This window comes from Oncorhynchus clarkii, chromosome 24 (genome assembly GCF_045791955.1).
Source record: "Oncorhynchus clarkii lewisi isolate Uvic-CL-2024 chromosome 24, UVic_Ocla_1.0, whole genome shotgun sequence".
Taxonomy (NCBI): Eukaryota; Metazoa; Chordata; class Actinopteri; order Salmoniformes; family Salmonidae; genus Oncorhynchus; species Oncorhynchus clarkii.
In genome coordinates, this window is record NC_092170.1 from 13,971,503 (window position 1) to 13,982,460 (window position 10,958).

A 10,958-nucleotide genomic window follows, 5' to 3' on the forward strand; every position below is an offset into this window, starting at 1 on the left:
GTATTATTAATGTGCTTGCTGAAGGCTAGACCACTCTAGAGTTCTTACATAGTTGTATTATTAATGTGCTTGCTGAAGGCTAGACCACTCTAGAGTTCTTACATAGTTGTATTATTAATGTGCTTGCTGAAGGCTAGACCACTCTAGAGTTCTTACATATTCATATTATTAATGTGCTTGCTGAAGGCTAGACTACTCTAGAGTTCTTACATAGTTGTATTATTAAAGTGCTTGCTGAAGGCTAGACCACTCTAGAGTTCTTACATATTCATATTATTAATGTGCTTGCTGAAGGCTAGACTACTCTAGAGTTCTTACATATTCATATTATTAATGTGCTTGCTGAAGGCTAGACTACTCTAGAGTTCTTACATAGTTGTATTATTAATGTGCTTGCTGAAGGCTAGACTACTCTAGAGTTCTTACATATTCATATTATTAATGTGCTTGCTGAAGGCTAGACCACTCTAGAGTTCTTACATAGTTGTATTATTAATGTGCTTGCTGAAGGCTAGACCACTCTAGAGTTCTTACATAGTTGTATTATTAATGTGCTTGCTGAAGGCTAGACCACTCTAGAGTTCTTACATATTCATATTATTAATGTGCTTGCTGAAGGCTAGACCACTCTAGAGTTCTTACATATTCATATTATTAATGTGCTTGCTGAAGGCTAGACCACTCTAGAGTTCTTACATAGTTGTATTATTAATGTGCTTGCTGAAGGCTAGACTACTCTAGAGTTCTTACATATTCATATTATTAATGTGCTTGCTGAAGGCTAGACCACTCTAGAGTTCTTACATAGTTGTATTATTAAAGTGCTTGCTGAAGGCTAGACTACTCTAGAGTTCTTACATATTCATATTATTAATGTGCTTGCTGAAGGCTAGACCACTCTAGAGTTCTTACATATTCATATTATTAATGTGCTTGCTGAAGGCTAGACTACTCTAGAGTTCTTATATAGTTGTATTATTAATGTGCTTGCTGAAGGCTAGACCACTCTAGAGTTCTTACATAGTTGTATTATTAATGTGCTTGCTGAAGGCTAGACCACTCTAGAGTTCTTACATAGTTGTATTATTAATGTGCTTGCTGAAGGCTAGACCACTCTAGAGTTCTTACATATTCATATTATTAATGTGCTTGCTGAAGGCTAGACCACTCTAGAGTTCTTACATATTCATATTATTAATGTGCTTGCTGAAGGCTAGACCACTCTAGAGTTCTTACATAGTTGTATTATTAATGTGCTTGCTGAAGGCTAGACTACTCTAGAGTTCTTACATATTCATATTATTAATGTGCTTGCTGAAGGCTAGACCACTCTAGAGTTCTTACATAGTTGTATTATTAAAGTGCTTGCTGAAGGCTAGACTACTCTAGAGTTCTTACATATTCATATTATTAATGTGCTTGCTGAAGGCTAGACCACTCTAGTTCTTACATATTCATATTATTAATGTGCTTGCTGAAGGCTAGACTACTCTAGAGTTCTTACATAGTTGTATTATTAAAGTGCTTGCTGAAGGCTAGACCACTCTAGAGTTCTTACATAGTTGTATTATTAATGTGCTTGCTGAAGGCTAGACCACTCTAGAGTTCTTACATATTCATATTATTAATGTGCTTGCTGAAGGCTAGACCACTCTAGAGTTCTTACATATTCATATTATTAATGTGCTTGCTGAAGGCTAGACCACTCTAGAGTTCTTACATAGTTGTATTATTAATGTGCTTGCTGAAGGCTAGACCACTCTAGAGTTCTTACATAGTTGTATTATTAATGTGCTTGCTGAAGGCTAGACCACTCTAGAGTTCTTACATAGTTGTATTATTAATGTGCTTGCTGAAGGCTAGACCACTCTAGAGTTCTTACATATTCATATTATTAATGTGCTTGCTGAAGGCTAGACTACTCTAGAGTTCTTACATAGTTGTATTATTAATGTGCTTGCTGAAGGCTAGACTACTGTAGAGTTCTTACATAGTTGTATTATTAAAGTGCTTGCTGAAGGCTAGACCACTCTAGAGTTCTTACATATTCATATTATTAATGTGCTTGCTGAAGGCTAGACTACTCTAGAGTTCTTACATAGTTGTATTATTAATGTGCTTGCTGAAGGCTAGACTACTCTAGAGTTCTTACATATTCATATTATTAATGTGCTTGCTGAAGGCTAGACCACTCTAGAGTTCTTACATAGTTGTATTATTAAAGTGCTTGCTGAAGGCTAGACCACTCTAGAGTTCTTACATATTCATATTATTAATGTGCTTGCTGAAGGCTAGACTACTCTAGAGTTCTTACATATTCATATTATTAATGTGCTTGCTGAAGGCTAGACCACTCTAGAGTTCTTACATAGTTGTATTATTAATGTGCTTGCTGAAGGCTAGACCACTCTAGAGTTCTTACATATTCATATTATTAATGTGCTTGCTGAAGGCTAGACCACTCTAGAGTTCTTACATATTCATATTATTAATGTGCTTGCTGAAGGCTAGACCACTCTAGAGTTCTTACATAGTTGTATTATTAATGTGCTTGCTGAAGGCTAGACTACTCTAGAGTTCTTACATATTCATATTATTAATGTGCTTGCTGAAGGCTAGACCACTCTAGAGTTCTTACATAGTTGTATTATTAATGTGCTTGCTGAAGGCTAGACCACTCTAGAGTTCTTACATAGTTGTATTATTAATGTGCTTGCTGAAGGCTAGACCACTCTAGAGTTCTTACATAGTTGTATTATTAATGTGCTTGCTGAAGGCTAGACCACTCTAGAGTTCTTACATATTCATATTATTAATGTGCTTGCTGAAGGCTAGACTACTCTAGAGTTCTTACATAGTTGTATTATTAAAGTGCTTGCTGAAGGCTAGACCACTCTAGAGTTCTTACATATTCATATTATTAATGTGCTTGCTGAAGGCTAGACTACTCTAGAGTTCTTACATATTCATATTATTAATGTGCTTGCTGAAGGCTAGACTACTCTAGAGTTCTTACATAGTTGTATTATTAATGTGCTTGCTGAAGGCTAGACTACTCTAGAGTTCTTACATATTCATATTATTAATGTGCTTGCTGAAGGCTAGACCACTCTAGAGTTCTTACATAGTTGTATTATTAATGTGCTTGCTGAAGGCTAGACCACTCTAGAGTTCTTACATATTCATATTATTAATGTGCTTGCTGAAGGCTAGACCACTCTAGAGTTCTTACATATTCATATTATTAATGTGCTTGCTGAAGGCTAGACCACTCTAGAGTTCTTACATAGTTGTATCATTAATGTGCTTGCTGAAGGCTAGACCACTCTAGAGTTCTTACATATTCATATTATTAATGTGCTTGCTGAAGGCTAGACCACTCTAGAGTTCTTACATAGTTGTATTATTAATGTGCTTGCTGAAGGCTAGACCACTCTAGAGTTCTTACATATTCATATTATTAATGTGCTTGCTGAAGGCTAGACTACTCTAGAGTTCTTACATATTCATATTATTAATGTGCTTGCTGAAGGCTAGACCACTCTAGAGTTCTTACATAGTTGTATTATTAATGTGCTTGCTGAAGGCTAGACCACTCTAGAGTTCTTACATATTCATATTATTAATGTGCTTGCTGAAGGCTAGACTACTCTAGAGTTCTTACATAGTTGTATTATTAATGTGCTTGCTGAAGGCTAGACTACTCTAGAGTTCTTACATATTCATATTATTAATGTGCTTGCTGAAGGCTAGACTACTCTAGAGTTCTTACATAGTTGTATTATTAATGTGCTTGCTGAAGGCTAGACTACTCTAGAGTTCTTACATATTCATATTATTAATGTGCTTGCTGAAGGCTAGACTACTCTAGAGTTCTTACATATTCATATTATTAATGTGCTTGCTGAAGGCTAGACCACTCTAGAGTTCTTACATAGTTGTATTATTAATGTGCTTGCTGAAGGCTAGACTACTCTAGAGTTCTTACATATTCATATTATTAATGTGCTTGCTGAAGGCTAGACTACTCTAGAGTTCTTACATATTCATATTATTAATGTGCTTGCTGAAGGCTAGACCACTCTAGAGTTCTTACATATTCATATCATTAATGTGCTTGCTGAAGGCTAGACCACTCTAGAGTTCTTACATAGTTGTATTATTAATGTGCTTGCTGAAGGCTAGACCACTCTAGAGTTCTTACATAGTTGTATTATTAATGTGCTTGCTGAAGGCTAGACTACTCTAGAGTTCTTACATAGTTGTATTATTAAAGTGCTTGCTGAAGGCTAGACCACTCTAGAGTTCTTACATATTCATATTATTAATGTGCTTGCTGAAGGCTAGACTACTCTAGAGTTCTTACATAGTTGTATTATTAATGTGCTTGCTGAAGGCTAGACTACTCTAGAGTTCTTACATATTCATATTATTAATGTGCTTGCTGAAGGCTAGACTACTCTAGAGTTCTTACATAGTTGTATTATTAATGTGCTTGCTGAAGGCTAGACTACTCTAGAGTTCTTACATATTCATATCATTAATGTGCTTGCTGAAGGCTAGACCACTCTGTTTAAATTTGCACAAATTAGCATAAATTAGCACCAACAGTAATAGTAACTCACAAACTGTTCTAGCTAGAGACACCAAATCAACTTTCACATGTTCAGGCTATCCTATCATAGCAATCAAACAAACATTCCAACTATCTATAGTTTTTCAACATTTAAAATTTGCATACCCCAAGGTGGTAAGGGTAGGCAACAACACATCTGCCACGCTGATCCTCAACACAGTGACCCTTAGGGGTGCGTGCTTAGTCCCATCCTGTACTCCCTGTTCACCCATGACTGCGTGGCCACGCATGACTCCAACACCATCATTAAGTTTGCTGACGACACAATGGTAGGCCTGATTTCCAACATTGATGAGACAGCCTATAGGAGGAGGTCAGAGACCTGGCAGTGTGGTGCCAGGACAACAACCTCTCCCTCAACGTGAGCAAGACAAAGGAGCTGATCGTGGACTAAAGGAAAAGGAAGGCCAAACACGCCCCCATTCACATCGACGGGACTATAATGGAGCGGGTCAAGAGCTTTAAGTTCCTTGGTGTCCACATCACCAACGAACTATCATGGTCCAAACACACCAAGACTGTCGTGAAGAAGGCACGACAATGCCTATTCCCTCTCAGAAGACTGAAAAAATTTGGCATGGGTCCTCAGATCCTCAAAAAGTTCTACAGTTGCACCATCGAGAGCATCCTGACTGGTTGCATCACTGCTTAGTATGGCAACTGCTTGGCCTCCGACCGCAAGGCATTACAGAGGGTAATGCGTAGGGCCCAGTACATCATTGGGGCCAAGCTTCCTGCCATCCAGGACATCTATATCAGGTGGTGTCAGAGGAAGGCCCTAAAAATTGTCAAAGACCCCAGTCACCCAAGTCATATACTGTTCTCTCTGCTACCGCACGGCAAACAGTACCGGAGAGCCAAGTCTAGGTCCAAAAGGCTCCTTAACAGCTTCTACCCCCAAGCCATAAGACTGCTAAACAGTTAATCAAATGGCTACCTGGACTATTGACATTGACCCCATGATACTGAAAATGTCCTTATACCCATCATGAGCTTGCTACAACCTAGCCTATGAATGAAGGATTACAACATAGGTGCACACAGGTTGAGAGAAAAATTTGAGATGACAGACAGGGACACATGGACAGACAGTGACACATTCAACAACTTTAACATCTTCAAAACTTTGTAAACTATAACAATTCAAATTAGAATTACTTAGAATTGGTTAAGAAAGAACAGACTGGTCTATACAGACAACAGGCAGAATGTATTATGCACAAAACTTGGCAAAATGAATACTTCAACGAGCTAAGTCAGCTCAATGAGTGCTTTGCAAACCTTACAGCAGTCGTGTCAACAGAGGGGATAGTCCATGCAGACCAAAAGGTAATTAACAATACATATCGCTCTTTTTACTCTGAATTGTACTCATCACAGGTTAAACATGATGATACTGATTGCACCAGTTTTCTAAATAATGTACAACTCAGACATCTCCCTAATCCTGCAGCATCTCAATTAGATGCTCCAATCTCTTTGGCTGAGCTTAAATACAGAGTACAAAACTTGAGCATAGGAAAATCACCAGGCTATGATGGATTCACAATAGACTAATAGAGTTATTGACTGTTTTTTGGGCGCAGTTGGGGAAGCCACTATTTAATATGATCCAGTTCTCTGTGTCCAAAAGGTAATTCTCAATAGATGTAAACAAAGCAATTATCTCGCTTTACTTAAGAAAAATAAAGATTCATTAGAGTGTGCTCACTATCAACCCCTATCACTGTTAAATTCAGATGTCAAACTATTTGCAAAATGAATGTCTCGAAGACTTGAATCTTACATGACAAATTTAGTTCATCACGTTCAAACTGGCTTTATAAAAAGTTGTCTGGCCTCTGACAACATCTGCCGTCTATTACACATCATTGACACAGCTGAAAAGAACTACCTGCTGCTGTTCTTTCACTTGATGCCAAAAAGGCCTTTGATCGCCTTGAATGGCACTACCTCTGGACAGTACTCAAACATATGGGCTTTGGAGATTGTTTTATCAATATGATCAAAGTACTGTATTCTTACCCATACACTATGGTGCTTCCTGGGAAATTATGTTCTAAACAATTCCCCATTGACAGAGGGACAAGGCAAGGCTGTTCTCTCAACAGCTTACTCTTCGCTTTATCACTAGAACCTTTGGCTCAGGCAGTCTGTCAGTCCACACATGTTCCTATCACTGCTCACAACTCTGACCACCATATCTCCCTTTATGCAGATGATATTTGATAATATATGTTGGAGACGTTCCTCATTCTCCACCTTTCCTTCTCAATATCTTTAAAAACGTCAGTTCAATCTCAGGTTACAACATTAATTGGTCAAAATGTGCACTACAACCACCGAATGAAGATATGAGGAATACCTCCTTGTCCCCTGACATCCCAATAGTAAGCCATTTCAAATACTTAGGTGTTGACATCTCCCCGTCCTTACAGATCACCACCGATTTGAATAGTGTTTAAAACAAATAGAGTCTGACCTGCAAAGGTGGTCTCAATGCTCAAATTCAAGCTCTGTTCATACATGCATTTCCATCGTTAAGATGAACATACTTCCACGGATAAACTTTTACAGCCCTATGATTCCCCTTTCACATATTGGAAGAAACTGCACACTTTGATCTCCAAATGTATATGGAAGGGCAAGCGTCCTCGGATCAAAAGGTACTGAGACAGAAGTGTTCTGGAGGCCAAAATCGCCCCAATCTCCCGGCCATCAGCATGATGAGGTAGGCTATCTTGGAGTGATCCAAGGGGAAGGAGGGCTGAAGCTCAAAGACGAGGGCACACTGACCTAGGAACACCCGACAGGTGTTCCGGAGGAGGTAAGTGAGGCTCCCGAGAAGGTGGATTGACCAATGAGATGGCGCTGCTAGCAGCTGTGGGGGTTACCACATAGGCAGGCGGCCTCCCAGACAACTGTGGAATTGCTCCAGCAAACGGTCCAATGCCCAGTCATGGCTTTCAGACAATATTTGTACCCCCACCACAAAGCCACGATGCAATGCTTACCGATGGTGGTTTCTTGGGTGGAGATGGCGTTGCGCAGCTGGCCCAGGTCTGCTGGGTCAGTCATGGCCAGTTTGTACTATCAGGAATCAAGGTAAGACCCAGATGCAGACTGTCGAAGTAACAATGTTTATTATAGCAACAGGGACAGGCAACGACAGGTCAAGGCAGGCAGGGGTCAATAATCCAGAGTATAGGGGCAAAGGTACAGGACGGCAGGCGGGTTCAGGGTCAGGACAGTCAGAGTTGTTGGGCAGGCGGACTCAGAGACAGGACAGGCAAGGGTCAAAACCAGGGGGGCGAGAAAAGGAAAGACTGGGAAAAAGCAGAAGCTGAGAAAAAATGCTGGTTTACTCGACAAACCAGATGAACTGGCAACAGACAAACAGAGAACACAGGTATAAATACACAGGGGATAATGGGGAAAATGGGTGGCACCTGGAGGGGGGTGGAGACAATCACAAGGACAGGTGAAACAGATCAGGGTGTGACAGGGTATGACTCTACGAGCTTGGCACACCTGTATTTGGGGAGTTTCTCCCATTCTTCTCAACAGATCCTCTCAAGCTCTGTCACATTGGATGGGGAGCATCGCTGGACAGCTATTTTCAGGTCTCTCCAGGGATGTTCGATTGAGTTCAAGTCCGGGCTCTGGCTGGGCCACTCAAAGCTACTTCTGCGTTCTCTTGGCTGTGTGCTTAGGAACGTGGTCCTGTTGGAAAACATTCCCACAGCATGATGCTGCCACCACCAAGCTTCACCGTAGGGATGGTGCCAGGTTTCCTCCAGACATGAAGTTCTCATGGTCTGAAAGTCCTTTAGGTACCTTTTGACAAACTCCAAGCGGGCTGTCATGTGCCTTTTACTGAGGAGTGGCTTCCTGTCCGCCTGCAGAGATGGTTGTCCTTCTGGAAGGTTCTCCCATCTCCTCAGAGGAACTTTGGAGCTCTCTCAGAGTGACCATCGGGTTCTTGGTCACCTCCCTGACCAAGGCCCATTCTCCCTCGATTGCTCAGTTTGGCCGGGTGGCCAGCTCTAGTAAGAGTCTTGGTGGTTCCAACCTTCTTCCATGTTAGAATGATGGAGGCCACTGTGTTCTTGGGAACCTTCAATGCTGCAGACATTTTTTTCGACCTTATATCGACAGGTGTATGCCTTTCCAAATCATGTCCAATCAATTGAGTTTACCACAGGTGAACCTAATCAAGTTGTAAAAACATCTCAAGGGTGATCAATGGAAACAGGATGCACCTGAGCTCAATTTCGCGTCTCATCCCAAAGGGTCTGAATACTTATTTAAGTAAGGAATTTTATTTTTAATAAAAAAATCTAAAAACCTGTTTTTGCTTTGTCATTATGGGGTATTGTGTGTAGATTGATGAGGATTTGTTTTTATTTAATCTATTTTAGAATAAGGCTGTAACGTAACAGAATGTTAAGGGGTCTGAATACTTTCCGAATGCACCTTATGTTCTCAAATAAGCATGTATTGTGGGTGGGAAGGGGAGGGGTGGGGGGATACGTGTGTATCTGTGTAATGTCTGTTGATTTGTGTTTTTCTGTCTTGTCAACCCCAAAATTATAAAACTTGATAAAAAAAATGTCTTCTTCATAAATCATTAATATCCCAGCAAACAACAATAGCAACTCTTGAACCATTCAAGTTAAAGACACCAAACTAACTTTCACAAGTTCAGGCTATCCTATCAATAAATCAATCAATCAATTGTCCCATCTATCTACTTTTCAACTATAACCAGTTGCTACCATACCACCCTATTAGGCCTCACTCCCCACTATCTGAGATATTTGCAGTAGCCGTCATCCTTCACATACAACACCCGTTCTGCCAGTCACATTCTGTTAAAGGTCCCCAAAGCACACACATCCTTGGATCGCTCGTCTTTTCAGTTTGTTGCAGCTAGCAACTGGAACTGCTGCCACAACTACTCAAACTGGACAGTTTTATCTCAATCTCTTCATTCAAAGACTCCATCATGGACACTCTTACTGACAGGTGTGGCTGCTTTGCATGATGTATTGTTGTCTCTACCTTCTTGCCCTTTGTGCTGTTGTCTGTGCCCAATAATGTTTGTACCCTGTTTTATGCTGCTGCCATGTTTAATTTATGATTTTATTTTTAATCCCAGCCCCTGCCCCACAGGGCCTAGCAAGCACAAACATTTTCTGTAGATTTCTATACTGAACAAAAATATAAACGCAACATGCAACAATTTACAGTTCATACAAGGAAATCAGTCAAAGGAAATAAATTCATTAGGCTCTAATCTATGGATTTCACGTGACTGAGCAGGGGCGGGCCAAGGAAATCAGGATAAGTTTTTCCCCACAAAATAGCTTTTTTACAGACATATATACTCCTCAGTTTCATCAGCTGTTCGTGTGGCTGGTCTCAGATGATCCCGCAGGTTAAGAAGCCGAATGTGGAGGTCCTGAGCTGGCGTTGTTACATGTGGTCTGCGGTTGTGAGGCCTGTTGGACGTACTGACAAAATTCTCTAAAGCAACGTTGGAGGCGGCTTATGGTAGAGAAATGAACATACAATTCTCTGGGATCAGTTCTGGTGGACATTGCTGCAGTCAGCATGCCAATTGCACACTCCCTCAAAACTTGAGACATCTGTGGCATTTTATTGTGTGACAAAACTGCACATTTTAGAGTGGCCTTTTATTGTCACCAGCACAGTATTGATCATGGTGTTTAATCAGCTTCTTGATATACCACACCTGTCAGGTGGAAGAATTATCTTGGCAAAGGATAAACATTCACTAACAGGGATGTAAACAAATTTGTGCACAAAATTGGAGAGAAATACGTTTTTTGTGTGTATGGAACATTTCTGGGATATTTTATTTCAGCTCATGAAACATGGGTCCAACACTTTACATGTTGTGTTTATATTTTTGTTCAGTACAGTTATGATTTGCCTTCTGCTGGAACCTCTAGCGCAAAAAAAGCTAATGCTACCGAGACTAAAGCAACTTTAAAAGGTGCAGAATGTCTCCAAGTTGCTTGAAAAAAACGTTTTGATACAACTTATACTTTCACACTACAAATAAATGTGCATGAATCCCAATGCATTTCAATGATAGAAACGCCATTCAAACTTTAAAACGTGCAGACTGGTCTGGAATAGGTTGATTGTATACAGATTTTTTTATACCATTTTTGATACCATTGCACACCCGTTAGTTTGTCCATTTTCATCTCACATGTTTTTCCATTAATTTTTCAAACTTTCAAATTTCAATAGCTCCTTGGTCATGTGACCTGACGTCAAACAAGGTTCA